The sequence below is a fragment of the Aptenodytes patagonicus genome, chromosome 13 (assembly GCF_965638725.1).
Source record: "Aptenodytes patagonicus chromosome 13, bAptPat1.pri.cur, whole genome shotgun sequence".
Lineage (NCBI taxonomy): Eukaryota > Metazoa > Chordata > Aves > Sphenisciformes > Spheniscidae > Aptenodytes > Aptenodytes patagonicus.
The window spans coordinates 17,706,878-17,722,865 of NC_134961.1; the positions used below are offsets into that span (position 1 = coordinate 17,706,878).

General features: G+C 39.4%; 1 protein-coding gene across 2 annotated transcripts in view; it reads left to right on the plus strand.

The window, feature by feature from the left end:
* USP7 (ubiquitin specific peptidase 7) overlaps window positions 1-15,988 on the plus strand; it is a 74,430-nt gene that overhangs the window by 13,150 nt on the left and 45,292 nt on the right. The window contains exon 1 of one of the 2 annotated variants that reach the window (XM_076351281.1): window positions 1,671-1,689. The exons of the other annotated variant lie outside the window; for it this stretch is intronic. The gene's annotated coding sequence lies outside the window, so the exon portion shown is untranslated. Of the gene's footprint in view, window positions 1-1,670; window positions 1,690-15,988 lie in introns of those variants that run through there. 2 annotated transcript variants of the gene reach the window in all.

Genomic DNA, 15,988 nt, shown 5'->3' on the forward strand with positions numbered 1-15,988 from the left:
CGGGCAGCTGAGAAGAGTGCCTTGTTCTTGGCTGCAGCCTTGTCTAGATGCTCTTTGGACCTGAGCAGAGGAGAGGCTGGAGGGGTATCTGCTCCCATTCCTCTGCCGCCACTGAGAAGATGGTATGTTAACTGCCTGCCAGGCAAGGAGTGGCACCAGCACTCAGATGGATAACTCACAATTTGTAGTGGTATATGTTAACTTCAGAAGTTCAGCTTATATTCAAAAGATAGCTGTATACTTGATTATATTGAGGTGGGCTTGAATTTTCTGGGAGCTGGAACGCTTTCCTCAACCTACCATATTTCTCTCCTGTGTAAATTCACTCACTGAGATCTGTAACTGTAAGTCATGTGTCGTAGTTGAATGTATGCAGCTGCCTTCCGGATCTGCAGAGAAATTTGGACTGTCCCTGTGATATTCATCAGCAGCAAAAGCTATTTTAAGATGATATTTTAATGGTAGTTCAGTACCTGGACATACCTGAATAATTTGGTTTATGGCCTACCCAGATTATTTAACCACTTGCTGTGTAGTAAGATTTAGGAGAAAATACAAATTGCTGTAGCTATGCCACTTGCAGTGGTGAGAAATACCTTCTCTTTTCCACAGAGCTCTACCAGTTCTTTCAGATGTGTTTTTCAAGCAACAATAATCAAATACAAGGATTAGAGTTAAGTTGTTGGAGCTGTATTGAAATGCATGTTACCATTGTAAAAAGTTTAAAAAGCACCAGTGCAGATAGCAGTACACACCACTGGCAATAACAGCTCTTCTGTGTACATCGTGTACATGCCATGGTTTCCACTGATCCTTTCTGTATTTCTAAACAAAACTAAAAAATGCAATCTAGTCTTGAAAATCCTTAATGACCTAGAACTCATGCTTTTTGTCTACTGTTTTTCTTTTCTGTTTCCACCTTAAGATAAAGCATCACAAGGGTTATGAACCTGCATAAGCAGAGATTCTGATTGTTGAGTGCTGACAAAACGGTATTGCTGGCACTTGGATTGCTGCTAGATAGATCTCGGTCTGAGATCTGGCCAAACCAAGTACACTAGTATATGAATTAAAGCGTAGGGGTCATTTCTTTGATCCCGGATAAAGTATTCATGTAAACAGACTATTACAATAAAAGTATCAGTAATAGTAAAATAATACTAAATACTGTAAGTAATACCAATACTGTTGTTTCTGATTTTATTCCTCACTTGTAGAACAGAATATGAGAAAGCTATGTATCTTGTTTGATCCAATCTTTTGCCTGTTTGCATACGTGTTAAAATTGGTAACAGAAATCACATGGAAACTGTGCATGTCCAGCAGGCTTTTTTATGCTCAAAATGCCATTCCTCTAAAAAATATTTCATATTTGTACATTAAAAACATTAAATGGGAAAATAAGGTATAAAACTAACCCTAGAATAGTACTTGTAACATGCAATTAATGCAGTACAGGCAATGCTGTCATGTAACAGAAGTTTGTCATTTAATGCAGGTTCTTAACTTCAGCTATAGCGGGATGCCATAATTCTGCCGGAGTGCTTTGGACACCAGTGTCTTGAGTTTTATTGCATGTGTGCAAATGCATGGGGGGTGCATTTAGTGGTGGATCTCAAATAACCTTTCCTTTTCCCCAGTAGCTGGAGCTCAACATTCAAGTGGATGTTCCCTGTACAGCTCAGCAGGGTGAGTTCAGAATCACTGTGCCTGAGGAGGACGGTTGCAGGGATTTGAGGTGTGCTCAGACTTCAGAATGCTGGATTGTATTAAGTGATAGAGAATAAACACTGTTGGCATTGAAATTCTTACATTTATAGCCTTTCTGTTTGCTTGTGAAATTCATGGTGTTGGTTGCTAATAGCATTTGCAGAAAATAATGAAAAGAAAATACTGTCCCCCTGTTGTCGTGTCGTCCCGTCCCCCCCCCCCCCAAAAATCTTAAAACAAAATTTGTCTGTGAACACTGCATCTGTTAGGCAGGTATGATGACAGAAGCAATAGTAAAAGCTAAAACCAGGTGCCTGTAAGATCCATTGAAAGGTGTTTCTCTTTGTTCTGGGGTCGTTTATTCTGTGTCAACACTTTGAAGCAAATACTTTAATTTCAAAGAAGAGAGGGTGACATTTGCAGTGGTTTGTACAATGAAGGAACATTTGTTTTGTCTTGGATTGTGCAACCCAACAGTAGTGGGTGGGATATTTCCCCTGTGCGTGCAGCCTGGTCCTTGCGATGGACTTCCTCTCTCCTGCCATACAGCTGCACGTGGGTTAAGTCCCAGGGCTTTGCCTTGAGAAAGGGGAGTATGGGGAGATCCTCCAGCTTGATAGAAGCTCCCTCTAATAAAATCCCAGAGATCTCTAGCATACCACAGATTATCATCTGGATGTTTAGTGAAGTCTCTTGTTTACCCAGACTGTCCAAGCCAAAGTGAGACAGACATCTACTCACCCTATGCCTTGTCTGGGTCTGTCTCTTTTTGGTCTTGTGGGGTTTCTTTGATCTTAAAAAGTGTGCTGAAAATGCATCAATAGTAAAACATCCACAGGGACATTAAAATACCTGAATTTGGCCGTATGAATTGGAGCAAATCAAAACGTGTATGTTTGTTTCTTTATTTTAACATTTTTACTGTCAAAGGATATAAGGGGGGGGGGAAGTATATCTGCTAGGTAAAATCTAGACAATGTATTGTGTCTGATGGAGTTTGTGAACAAGCTTAAACAGGTAAAGACTCTCCTGTTACATGTGCACAGATAAATTTCGTTTTGTGTAGTTTAGCTGTTAAAAGTATGCCAGTGTTGTGTTACCACCCTGATAAACATGACACATTGCCACTTACTGGTAGGCACCTGTTTTTTGCAGGTGAAATAACTGAATGTTGTATCAAAGGGTTGTTTTGGTTCTTTTGCTGGTCTGAGTGCTGTGTCCCAGAGTGCAGCTTCTTCTCCCTGATAACCTCCAGCAAAATAACCATTCTCTTTTCAGTCCCAGTCTATTTTGTCTTTGGTTTTGTTGTCTTTTATATCTCTTCTTATTCTTTATTGCAAAGGTATGGCATGGCATGTCTCTTCCTTTTTTTCTGAAAGAAAGTTTCCCCTTTCAGAAAGGGAAAGGTATTCCTGTATGGATAACAGTTGCAGTTAAGTTATTACCATCTCTAGTAATTCTTAAATCCTGGTCTTAGGCTGACTTTGACCAGTAACATCTGGAGCTCGTTTCAGGTTTGGGTCAGACCTGACTGTAATGACATTTAAATTGGAGCTCCCTGCTTCAGTTCTGTCAGTTTGAGGTATTAAAAAAAATAGTGACTTTTAGATGAGAAACCTTCAAATAATGCACATTAGTTGCAGATACTTTTTTTTTAATGTACTTTTATTTCTTAAGCAAGCTCTCTTAAATTGTGTCCTCTCTGCCTCTGAAAGGAGAAACATCCTTATGGATTCTTAATTGATTTTTTTTTTTTTGTGAAAAAGGTCTGGAGCTGAGGAAGTGCCAGGAATTACATACTAGACAGTTTGTGGTGTACGTCTATGTTTGGATTTATTTCTCTCTCCTCCACTGTGATCCGCTGCCATGCACTGTCCCATGCTTCCCCCCACCCGCCCAAGGAAAACTGTTAGCAGTTTTAAAGTCATGGAAAAGTAGTCCAGGGAAAAGAGAGGAAATGAGATGAGAATCCAATAGTGGGGAGGACTGACAAAAAAAATCTGCTTTTGCATGCTCCAGGGGTATACTCAATACACTGAGAGCATTTGTGGGATAAAAGTTACAGCAGGAAATGTAAATGGACTAGCTAGAGCAAAAGAAGTGTGAGTAGTGAGGGTTTCAGTTCCAGCTGTGTAAGGTTTTAGTGGCTGTGATGACACAGGGCACAAATGCTACATTATTAGAGAGAAAAATAAAGGGTGGGGAGAAAACTTAAGGGACTTATGGTTTTCCTGAGACAAAGGAAGAATCATTCATCATCAATAGAATAAGGAATTTGAGATACAGCTTAATTTGGTGGTGATGTTTATACCAGCTTCTAGCCAGAGGCAAAGCAGGAAGGCAGTAATTTAATTTTTGGAAGTCCTCAAAATTTGCTTCATATGAGTGGTGCTAGCAATGGAGCAAAAATAGAAGTAGTTGGGAGGATTTGCCGGAAAGAATAGAGTATTGAGGTTGGGAGTGTATTTGTGGAATTAGGGTGTTCTGCAGAGCATAAGAAAGATGTAATTCACTGGGTGACATGCAGTAGTCAGCTGTTCTAAAACACACTTTCAAGTCTGTTTTGTTGCCTTTATGCTCTAAAAATAGTTGACCAGAAAGCTATTGAAATACTGTCTGAGGATTTGGCTCATGAAACAAAAAATAAAATGTAATATGTAATAAATAAGAAAGTAAATACACAACAAACATGTGAGCAGTGAAGTACAACTTCCTCTTCAGAATGTATTTTTGCTCAAAAATGTGCTAGTTATAACTGCTGCCACATGTGAGGTGACTGGCTTTCCAAAGAAGAAGGAGAAGAATTTTTGACCAACTTGGTTTGTCTACCTTTTCAGGGAAAAACTAAGTTGGATGGTTTTTTGGGGTGGTGACACATCAGGGCATTAATCAGAGTGCTGGAATATGCAAGAGCCTCAGCATATAAAATAAACTCCATCCGAAGCATCATCCCTCCACTGTTCATCCACTTGGTTGCACTGCAAGATGAAATCTAAATTATATGGGTGCAAGGTCTCATTTCTTGAATGTGTCTCTCAAATTTCTGTTTCTAAAATAGTTGTTTGCATGATTTGCATAAACCACGTAGTTTTGAAGTTTGCAGCTGCAAACGTTACCGTATGATGTACGTGGTTCAAGAAGCCCTGTCTGTGATAAAGAATTGTATTAAAAATGATTGCTGCATTTACAGGTGTTCCAGTGTTTAGATTTTTTTTTTTATTCTTATTTGCGTTCCAGGTAGCTTAATTTTGGAGACCTGACTTTAGCTGTTCTCAGCTAAGGCAGGTATGGACGAGTACACTAGCTTCTTTGCCTCATTGATTTCAGTGCATTTGTGTTAGGCTTTAAAAGAGAAAGCTACCCTCAAAAGGTGTGTATGGTTGTGCCTTTTTTTGTATGTATATTGTTTTCTCTAGAATACAAGGTATAACTTCTTTTCTGATTATGTTTGCTTAACTAATATGCAGACTTGGCTACGTGGTCCCATAGCAGCCTTTTTGGCACCAGAACAACTGGTTGGCTACTTAACACTTGAATAGTTAAACAGGAAAAGCTTTTTTTGTCACTTCTTAAAAGTTTTCTTTTGTTTCCATTTTAAAAAAAATGATTTAAAATTGCTGACAAAAAAGTGAGAAAATTGGCAGGGGAGTGCTTAACTGAGGATTATAAAATTCGTGTTCTGCATTCTTTTAAGAATTCCTTGGTAAATAATGGAAGCTAACACCCAAGATTCCATATGTTTTCTATACAAAACAGTTTTTCAGCTGTGTTATTTGTTTGAGGAAAGTTGTTCTTCATGTAGACAGTATTAAATAATTAACACAGTTTAGTGCTAATTTTGGTGTCTGCTAACATTTGGATGTTTTTAGTACAGTAACTTACATCTTCAAAGCAGTAAAGAGAAGCTGGTCGTCAGAACATTTTACAACAATAATCAGCTCTTTCTCAGAGCCTAAATAATTATTTCCCTGCGTTAACGCTTGGGGGTAGAAAGGTTGCTGTCAGAATGGAAAGGGAAAATAAAGGTTAAATCTTAATTTAAAAGTGAATGCTGAGGAAAGCCTAAACTGCTTTGGGACCTAATGGTTCTGCTGTCAAGACTGAGGAAGACTCTTGGTTCAATCCTCTGTTAAGGCTTTTCAAATTATTTTAATGATTGCTAGTGTTTGTGCTACAAAGTAGGAGAACACAGAGTAGCCACCTGGCAGATGATTCAGTAAATTAAGGCTGGCCAGAAATTTCATGGCAGTGGTTTCTTGGGAGTGTCCAAACCCCAAAATCTTCGTGGAGACTCTGGTCAAAATGGGAACACTTCTTATGTAGGGAAGGGGGTTTCCATGCCAAACGGGAGCGGGATGGGGTAAACCACCCCACAGGCACTGCTCCTCAGGGCACCAGCCCTGAGCCTCTGGCCGGTTCAAAGCCAGGGACATCACCAAGTCCCCTGTCCCACCTAGGCACTCTTCCCACGTACAGTCATTCTCTGCTTGTCCTCTTTGGCTCTGAAGTTTTTGTAGAACATGGAACAATGCTAACAGACGAGGTTGGAAAATTGAGCTTATTAAGTAACGACCTCAAAAACTCCTGGGAACCATGTCTTTCAGGAATTTGGGAAACTGGCAGAGAATAGCAAACTCTGAAATCTGTGTCTTAGAGAACAAGAAAGCAGTTTCTTGTCCAGCTCATTGTAAAGCATCCCATTTGAAAAAGGCATGGTTTTTGTTTTGCTCATTCTGCGGTTGTTAATTTTAGATGAGAGCATAATTACGTCTTGTTAATTACAGTGAAAACAAATGGTAAAATCCACCCAAAGTGTAGATTTTTTTTTTTTGGTAGTAGGAGTCTCTTAAAATCATAGTTTACCGTTATGCTTGAAACATATGTGTTAATAAACATAGTGAAAATTGAATTTCAGTAGAAAATAATGATTTTGCCAGCAGTGCTGCTTACATCGCTGGGAGGAAACAGTAAATGTTCCTCTGTTACCAGGACGTGCACGTGTGCATGTGTATCAGTTCACATAAAGGACTTAACAAAAAAAAACCAAACCCAACAACCAACAAACCTTGAATGGTTTAATTGTTGTTGTTGTTTTCCCCACGGTTAATCTAGACTTGTAAAAGCGACCCTGACATGAGGTTAGGGTTTATCAGTGCTGGGCAGACCCACGCTAATTGGTTCAGCTCTGCGCTTTGCTACTGCGGCCGCTAATCTGCGATGCAGTTCCTCGTGCGGCACGCTCAAACGAGGAGGAAACTGTCAGAAGCACCGACGCTGGGCTGGGAGGCGAAGCCATCACCTGTGGGTGTAGGGCTGGGTGGGGAGCCCAGGGCTGATCCTGCTCCCTGCCCCACACTATGTGGATGCTTCTCGGCAACTGGGATTGTTTTTCTTGAAGTGGAAGAGAAGCATGACTCGGGTGCGCTCTTATTTTGAATGCAAAGTGCTGAACACTTCTGTGATAGGCATTTTTTTTCTACAGTAAAGTTTATAGACAGTGCAAAACTGTGTTTCTGAGTCAGGAATCTCGGAATATATTTTTTTTTTACCCCATTCATTTTACCCCATTTTTACACAGTGTGAACTTTAGGCTGGTAATGGGTTTTTTGGCATGAATGTTCAAAAGCTTCTTACAGAAACCCTGCATATCTACATAAGATTAGCCACCCTGGATTGAGCACAAATTGTGTTTAACCTCGTGTTTTTTGTCTTGAGGACTGTCAGTAGCAGATGCTTATGTTAAATGTTAGGGCAGGGCAGGGGAGCTATGGCGAGTTCCCTTCCCTGCTCTTCTCACCCCGAGGGTGTCTGAGCCTGGCCAGGCTGCCTCCGTGCCTTTTCACTGCTCCTGATGGAATCTTCTTCCATTTATTGCTTTGCCTTTGGAATTGAATGAGGAATAATATATGCTTTGTATAAGTTCACTGCGCTTCTGCATCTTGAACACTGAGTGCAGGCTGATTAACAGCCCTGCTTTCCTCCTCCATCTTAAAAAGGTACAGGAGAAGTAAAGAAGTTACAAAGAGGAAAATAGAGATCATAAAAGGTATCAAATGGCCTCTGTAGCAGTAATGACTAGGTAGATGAGGAAGTGTACGTCTGGCCCTAGTGTTGTGGATAACTGAGGGAAGATGTGCTAAAAGTCAGGAAAGCACAACTGGCAGGAGAAGGTGGAACAGAAGCAATGTAAGACCTGGAGAACATAGAATGTAACATCAGAGGGCAGGTTGAAAACAGAGAGAGTTATTTTGTATAACATAGTTAAACTGTGGCTCTCCTTGCTGGGATGTTGTAAGCGCTAGTAATGTCTACTGGTTTGCAAAGTTGGGGCACGTGCTTATGGGGCATTTTGAAATGCAGAGACACCATCCGCAGATCAGGAAATCCCAGAGCCATGAGATGGGGGCCTGGGAGGGTGCCCTACAGCAGTGTCCCTCCCTGTTCCCTTCAGTCTGCCATGGCTTCCTTTGTTGGCTGGTGTCAAACCTGTGTACTGTGCTTTGTGGACCTCCCGTTTTGCACTAGTGCCACTGTCTTTGAGCCAGAGAGAGCTGGGAAGGTGTCTTGGCCTCTGCAGCATCTTCTGACAAAATGTTTCATAGCTTTCACAAGTTTCACATGTGGCATGAAAAAGGCTTTTGTTTCCTTTAAACTCGCATTCTGGTAACTTCATGTAAAGTCCCTTGTATTGTAAGTAGTAGAAAATAATTGTTCTCTCGTTGTTTTGTTTGGTTTTTCCCCCTCCATGCTATTCAGGATATTTGTCTGGCCTATCCCGTACCCGCCTTCAGTCACCTTTTCTCTGAAGTGGATATATCTAGTCTGTTTTCTCTGTCCTCATTCTTAACCTGTTAATGTGTCCATATGAAGAAGTCAAACCAGCACACATGGCAGGCCTTATTTACACTTCTCCCTTACAGTATCTTTCTGCTTCCATATTATAATTCAGATTGTTGTAGTATTCGGAGCACTGTGCTAATTAGAGACCATAGTAGTTCTTCTTTATAGAAGCAGCGCTTCAAGAACAATATAGTCAGATACTGTGCTTAGGAAGTCCCAAGATCTTCCAGTTGTGCATCCCAACTGAGCAGTGTATGCATCATGTGGCATGGCATAGATCCCTACTGTCTGTGTACCCAAGGACATTTTTGCATTTTTCTAGATTCACCGTAGGACTACCAGATCAAGTTTGTAGATGATTTGGCTTGTGATTTCATGCTGCTTCGCTGTAATAGCCACCTTTAAAACAAGTTTAGTAGTTGCATAGTTAGCCTAAAAGGAGTAATTTCTTATGAGCATATTTGTTTTAGACTCCTTTACTGTTCAGTGAAGAAGCCTGGATTTAAGTTTGTTTGTGTTGTGAAATGAGAAGGAAATACCATTAACTCTGCTTGCTTTCTTTTTCACAATTGGATGACAGTTTTTAAAGTTACTCTCCTGAATCTGATTTGTTTGCCTTTCCCTCCTCTCACAAAAGCCTAGTCTCAGAACTACTAGCTACCTGTAACCACTAAGTCAGATTCCTGTGAACCTACTTTACATATCTATCCATTTCTCTGCACAGCAGAAAGCGTCAGGAAGAAGAGGTAAAACAAGATCAACACTAGCAAATCCAATTATAAAGGAAGACCTTTAAAAGCATTACTGAAAATAACAGGAAGAAATGCTGAAGGTGTTAGATCCTAGGTATGAGGTATCTGATGTGCACATTGCACAGTTTCTCTAGCTCAGTGATCTGTCCTGTTTAAAGGTAAACTAAGGTATGAGGCTAAAAGTTAATTTTTTTTCCTCCTAGTGTCTGTAAAGCTTTAATTGCAGTGCAAAATCCGTATTATTATCCATTGTTGTTCTTTGCTAGGAAATGATTTTTGCATTTAAACTCTAACATGGACAGATCAACAGTGTTTCAACAGTTTAAAAAATCATGTCAGTATTAGGAAAAAAAGATTTAACATATTCATGCTACCTTTCCATGCTACTGCTAGTGTGAGCAAAGCTCAGCATACTTCAAGACTGAGTTCAGCAGTGAGCAGTGCAATTAGCATTTGCTGTAAGTATGAATCCATTCTCAAACAGAATTTTGGAATCTGAAATAATGGCAAATAATATTTTGACTTTGTAACAAAGTAACTACACAGAATCAGTCTACCTCCAGAGCTAGTTTGGGCAAGTGGTATATGTAATCGTACTAATCCATTTTTCAGAAAGAGTAAGGCAACATTTTATATTACTGTTAAACATGCAAAACCTTTTTGCTGCTTAAGTAAGCAAGCATTCAGTCATAGTATTTACTTTAATAGATATACCCCAAAGCTTTCTGAAACTGTGGACTGTACTCATCCAAAATGATACAGAAGTGAGTTCTGAAAATGTATGTAGCTGACGACTAAAAATTATGCTGGTCCAGGTGGTGAAGGTGTATGCTTTTCTACACTTTCACAAGAAAAGAGAGAGGTGCTAACGGGAGCATAATTACCAATTCCATAATGTGCTCATACTATTATCCAAATAAACTAATTTTAATTGCTATTTAATAGTCTTTTTTTAAAACACCAAGAATGTGATCACAGTGCTATAGCATGCTGAGTATAGTGTCGTGTATAAACATAAATGCTCTGTGATGCTTGGACTGCCCTGGCTCCAGTTGAGAGTGTATCCTTTTCTTCCCTGTGTCAGAAGCTCATTTTCTTTTGAGTAGTTTTTCAGCCTTTCTAGTGATGATTGCCGAAGAGCTTAGCATTTGTTGTTGCAAGAGATAAGTCCATTACTCAGTGAAGCAGTAAAACATAAAGAGGGGTGTGATACTGGAAAAACACATTGTTTAGGGTGTGTTCAGTAGGTTGGGTCCGAGTGCCTTGTCTTCAGCAAAGATGTAATCGTACTACCGTCTCTGGAATGTGCAGAGACAAGACGTGACGAGTTAGGGTAGTTGCTTCTATAGCCTTGCTGCTCTAGATACAGCAAAGAGAAGGTAGTGCACTGTTGCCGTAATAGGTCATGACACTTCTGATGTTTCAGCCTTTCCTTATCATGGAAGAAAATAATTTGTCTTGTCAACTGTTTTAGTTACTGGTTTTTGAGAATTACATGGGAGCCAGAAGCAGTCTTCCTTCCTTTCATCCCGATCTGATAGTTTTCTAGAAGTGAAACCTAAGCTAACAAAGCTTATCAGACTAAGAAAAAGAACTGTGAAAGAGTTTGCAGCAGACCTTCTCTTGCCCTGATGACTGCCAAAGGGTTGTGGCACTGTAGAATGGGTAAAGCCAAGTTAGTGAGACAGGCAGGTTGGTATCTTTCTGATAAATAACATCACTGTACTGAAGAAAAACTCATGCTGGTGCTGCTGTCTACCCCAAGTTATTAAACACCTGGAGCTTAAAAAGCATATGAAAAATTTCTTAAAATGAGAAGCCTTCTATACAAACTCCTTCAGCAAGAGTATAAAGTTGTAAATATGTTGGATAATTATAAGTGTGGTGTTAGTGTCCAAACTGAACTCTGGTTCATGCAGTCTTTCATTTAACACTGAATTATTCATAAAGCAATGAGTTAAACTGCTGAAAGCAGGCAGTAATTTAGTTACTGTTTGTTTTAGTAAATTTTTGGGGGTGACTTCTTAAATGGCAGCTTTTGCTCCACTGAGTAATTGCATTGATAATACCCTAAATGCTTTATACATGTCTATAAGAAGTTAATCACATTTTTGAGACTTAAAATTTTGTTTTGTAAAGTGCCATCAGACTGCTGCTCTTTTCAAAGATAAGCAGATAAATGAGTTGCTGCAGCAAATTGCCTAGCTTATAGAGCAGGTTCTGTGTAGGCTATTTGTTCTCAGCTATTTTTTTTATCCACAAAGTTACATTGTACCCCCCTTTTATTTTCAAATAAAGATATCTGAAACTTCATCCTACTGAGAAAGTTAATATTTCGCTTACAGACTGGTATCTTTCATGCATGTTGTTTAGTGTTAGGAGCTGCTTAGAGTAATAACTCGTTTGTTTTATCTAAGAATAGAATAGTCATGTAACCTATTAATATGTTTTTTTTTTTTTAATTATTCATTAGGTACATTGGCGCAATTTAAAACCAGTCTTGCCATCCTACATTTTGTAAAAATGTTCTCTTTGGACAGGCAGACATAATAATAGGAATACAAGGCAACAGCAATATAATGATTGATCAGTGTAACAAGTGGTGGCTGCAGTGTTACTGTCTGTCTAGTCATTGCTAAATATTTTTTTAGGCATGGCAGAGATGGTGAGTCTGCTTCCAGGAAATTGTCCCATCACAGTAATGTTTTCTTCTTCATTTACTGTCTTGTGTAGCATCATCCCCTTCTGTGTGGGATTTGCAATTCACAGTCAATAATGCAATAATTATTTGTTTCAGATGACAATTAGAGGGCAAGAGACTTCCGTATAATGTTTCTATTTTTTTAAGCTCTAACGTTGGCTACTTGCTCTTTAGTAAATAAATGTGTTCTCTCTCTCTCTCTCTCTCTGCTAAGGCAAATTTTGAAAGGATTGAAGACCTTTAAACCTTGTCTCCCTAGCTACAAGTCATCTCACTTCCTATGCTCATAACACCTTTCTCCCTTAATCTGTAAGCTTGCCTCCTGATACTTCTCTAGAAGCCTTTTCCCCTTAAGACTTAGTCATTGTCCTTCATAGCTTTCTTGTTTAGAGGTTTACATTGCTAGATACACCTTTTGACGCTGGATCAACTAATGAAGAAGTAATGAACCGCGAAGGAAGAAAAATAATAAATGAAACAAAAGCAAATTACCCACTATTTTGCTAATGTGAGAATTAACTTTTAGCTGTAAATGGGAATTACATGATGTTTACAAGTCATGGAAACTTCTGTGGCAGCAGTTATCTACACCTTGACATCAGTCCATAGGACCTTAGGGATTTATGTACTTCTCTTTCCCCTCCTCCCATTCTACTGGCCAAATTAATCTTGGTGTCTGTTACTGTTTCATCCTTTAAAAATGTTTTAGGTGGATTGCTTTATTTTTGCATGCCTTTTGAAAAGCAGCCACACTACAGAAATTGGTTGGTAGCTCTTCAAGTTTTCATTACAGCAATGTAGGACTGTCTTGAAAAAATGAAACTGTGTAGAACACTTTTCATTTAATTCCTTTGCTGCTGAGTCCCTTTGTGCAGTAAGTGGTGTTTGTATTCTAACTGCAGGTAGGGATTAGAGGCCAAATAGTTTCTCTTACTTTTGAAAGGCTAAGTTCTTCCAGAGAAGTGAGGGAAAATTTTTGCTTTGAACACTTCTAGGTGTTTAAAGATTGACTATTGTAAGTTAATTTCATTCAGATCACAGAGCTGGGAACTTGTTTGGCTAATTTGGGGGGTGGGGGGTGGGTATGTGGGGGGGGTGGTGGTGGTGTTTTGTGTGTGTTTTGTTTTTTAACCCTGCCTCCTGGGAGTAGTGCCTATTAATCTGGCTTTCATAGCAATGCTTTCCAGACTTTTGGAGAAGCAAGTCGCTGGAGTCCACAGGTTGTCCTTGTGAGCTGTTAGTATAGTCACATAAAAAACCGTTTCACTGGTTCAGTAGACTACCTGCAGACTGCTTACAGGCATGGTTTGGGGAGTCTTTGCTACAGAGAGTTGTGAAGTAACCTGTTCACATCGTTTTTTCCAGTTTAAGGCAGGTATTTATTCTTCCATTGTTCTAAGTTTCCTGTTTGCTTTCAAGAAGTAATATTCTTGCTTTAAGGTTTTCTCAATGAGTCTCATCAGTGTCCTCTTTGCACCGCCACAGTTTGGTAACTGCTTCAGAAAGCATTGCATTTACTGCTTGCCTTAGGAATTTTTCAATTATGTATTTTGATATGCTGCCCAATAGTTACAATAGCAAAGGTCAATTTGGTGGTGAAAGAGGTGATATTTAATATAGCACTTGAAATCACCGAACGTTTCTTCATGATAATTTCTAACAATGGTGATTATTTTTTTATTTAAACTTGTGTGGTATTATCTGTGCGAAACTGGCATTCTGCATTAGGCACTGAAGAAGCAAACTTTTACAGAGGTTTATTTGAAATACTGCCTGATACATTTTTAAATATTCATTTTTAAAACTCTTAAAAAGAGATTATAGTATGTTCCACAATTGAAGAGGAGTTAACGCAGCGAGCGCTGAGGACCAGCGGCTCAGCAGGGCTGCCCCAGGGGGTCGTTACAGGTTCCTCTGTTTTCAAGCGCTCCAGTGAGTTCTGACACTGAGGTGTAAAGCTGGACCTGGACTGTGTGTTCAGCATGCAACTGATATCCTTTGATGCTGATGTAATTTGACTGCTACAAGACTGACTTTGCTCAGTTTTTTCAGTGAGATTTACATAGCTTGACTTTATTCTTATCTCCTACCACCTTGTATTTTTGCTCAGTAAGTCCCTTTTCTCAGTGTTTACTGCAGCTTCACTCATCCATTGGAATTCACACCCCACCCCACCCCGAATTTATCATATCTGTACATACAGTTCTATTTATATTTAAAAAACAAAAAAAGTATTAAAAGACCTTTTAAAAACTTTTATGAAGGCTTTGATTCTGGAATGTCCATTTAGTCCAGCAGCAGGGGAGAAAGTCTTGTGTTTTCAGCTTCCCCCCCCTAAAGGCAGAACCCTGGATATGAAGTTTGGAGTGTCAAAGTCTTCAAGCTGCTGCCAGCAGTGAATGACTGTCTGACTTCTCTTCGGCCTGCTAATGCTACCGTTACTGCAACTCCCTCGTCGTTTCTGGGATAGCTGTGGCAGTTCTGCATGGAGGTCTATGCAAACTGTCTGTAGTGACATGTAAAAGTCCTCAGTACTAGTAATTTCCATCGTGAGGTGCTTGCATGTGATAACTGTAAGCAAGTTTTTAGTATCACTATTACTCCTCCATTGTGGTCTCTTTAACCTCAAAAGGAAACGGAAATGTTTCATAACCTGCTAGGGAGACTGCTTCAGTTTCTCCTCTGTGGCTGCCAGATCCAAAAGCTAATGACAAACATTATAGGTAATCTTTCAAAATTTGAATGCTTGGTGTGATATGAGTCATGACTGAAACCTATGAAGTTAGTAGCTTGCTGTCATCATTGTTAAAGTAGTAGCAGTATTCTGCCATAATTTAATTGCTGCGATAGTGGAGTCATTCTGTAGCTTTTGTCCACATGTGACTGCAAGCACGTGTTTGCTGCTGAGCAACGTATCCTACATCTTGAAGAGAGATGAAATTCTGCAGTACTCCTGTCTTATAACAGGACTTAGGTTGTGCCAAAAGCCACATGGTCTTGACAAAATCTTTTCTGCTTTCTCATTAATAGGAGAAAAATATAGCAAACTTTGAGATTCCTTCCCTGTAGATGTGAATTATTGTGAACAGTAGAACAACAGAGCAATATATCTTTCGGTGACATTGAGTTCATCTTATTAAACCAGTTGGATCCATCTGAACAGCTTTTTTTGAGTATAGTCTTTTTTAATTGTTGGCACTGTTTTTGTTCTGATTACTTAACAGTGTGAGTATTTGAGTGTGATAATGTTGAGGTCATAGTCCACAACAAGGAGATTTCTTTTTTTTAATACTTTCTGTAATGTCTGCCATCCCATGGCAAGATTGTAGTTTCAGAGAATTTCATCTTTTTCTTTTCTCTCTGCCCCCCCCCCCCCCCCCCCCCCCCCCCGCATCAATTGCAATAACCATTTTGCTTTCAGGCTTTCATCTCAACACTTCAGTGACAGACTTAGTTAATGAGCGATGAGAAGTGTGCACCTGCAGAGTCATTTATATATGATCCAGTAATTTGTCTGTGTAAGGTGACTGACACTTCTTACTAACTTCCCAAACTATATTGTTATAGTCCAGTTTCTTTCCAGTTGTATACGTCAATTTTTAGACTCGATTTCATTTCAGCATTCACGATCTTTCAGTAAATAAGTGAAAGCTCTTGTTTTACTCAAACTCACTAATATCTGAAACGCCGCCTCTTGGAAGGTGTCTTAACCTCCAAACTGCGGAGACCCCCTTTAAACACTTCAAGCTGTGTTGTTCTTTTTTTTTGTTTGTAATGCAGTGGTGTGGGTAGATAGGAAACTATATAACCTTAAATGTTAAATGTTTCAGAAGAAATGGTCATCACTGTTCTTCATGTTGCCTTGCATTTCTTTTTGTAATGAAAGAATAGTTAAAGTTGTATGTGTTGCATTTTGGGGAGGTAGAAAACAGCTTAAGTGTTCTTCACCAAACAGTTTGACAGTGTCTAAGATTCTGGTATTGAA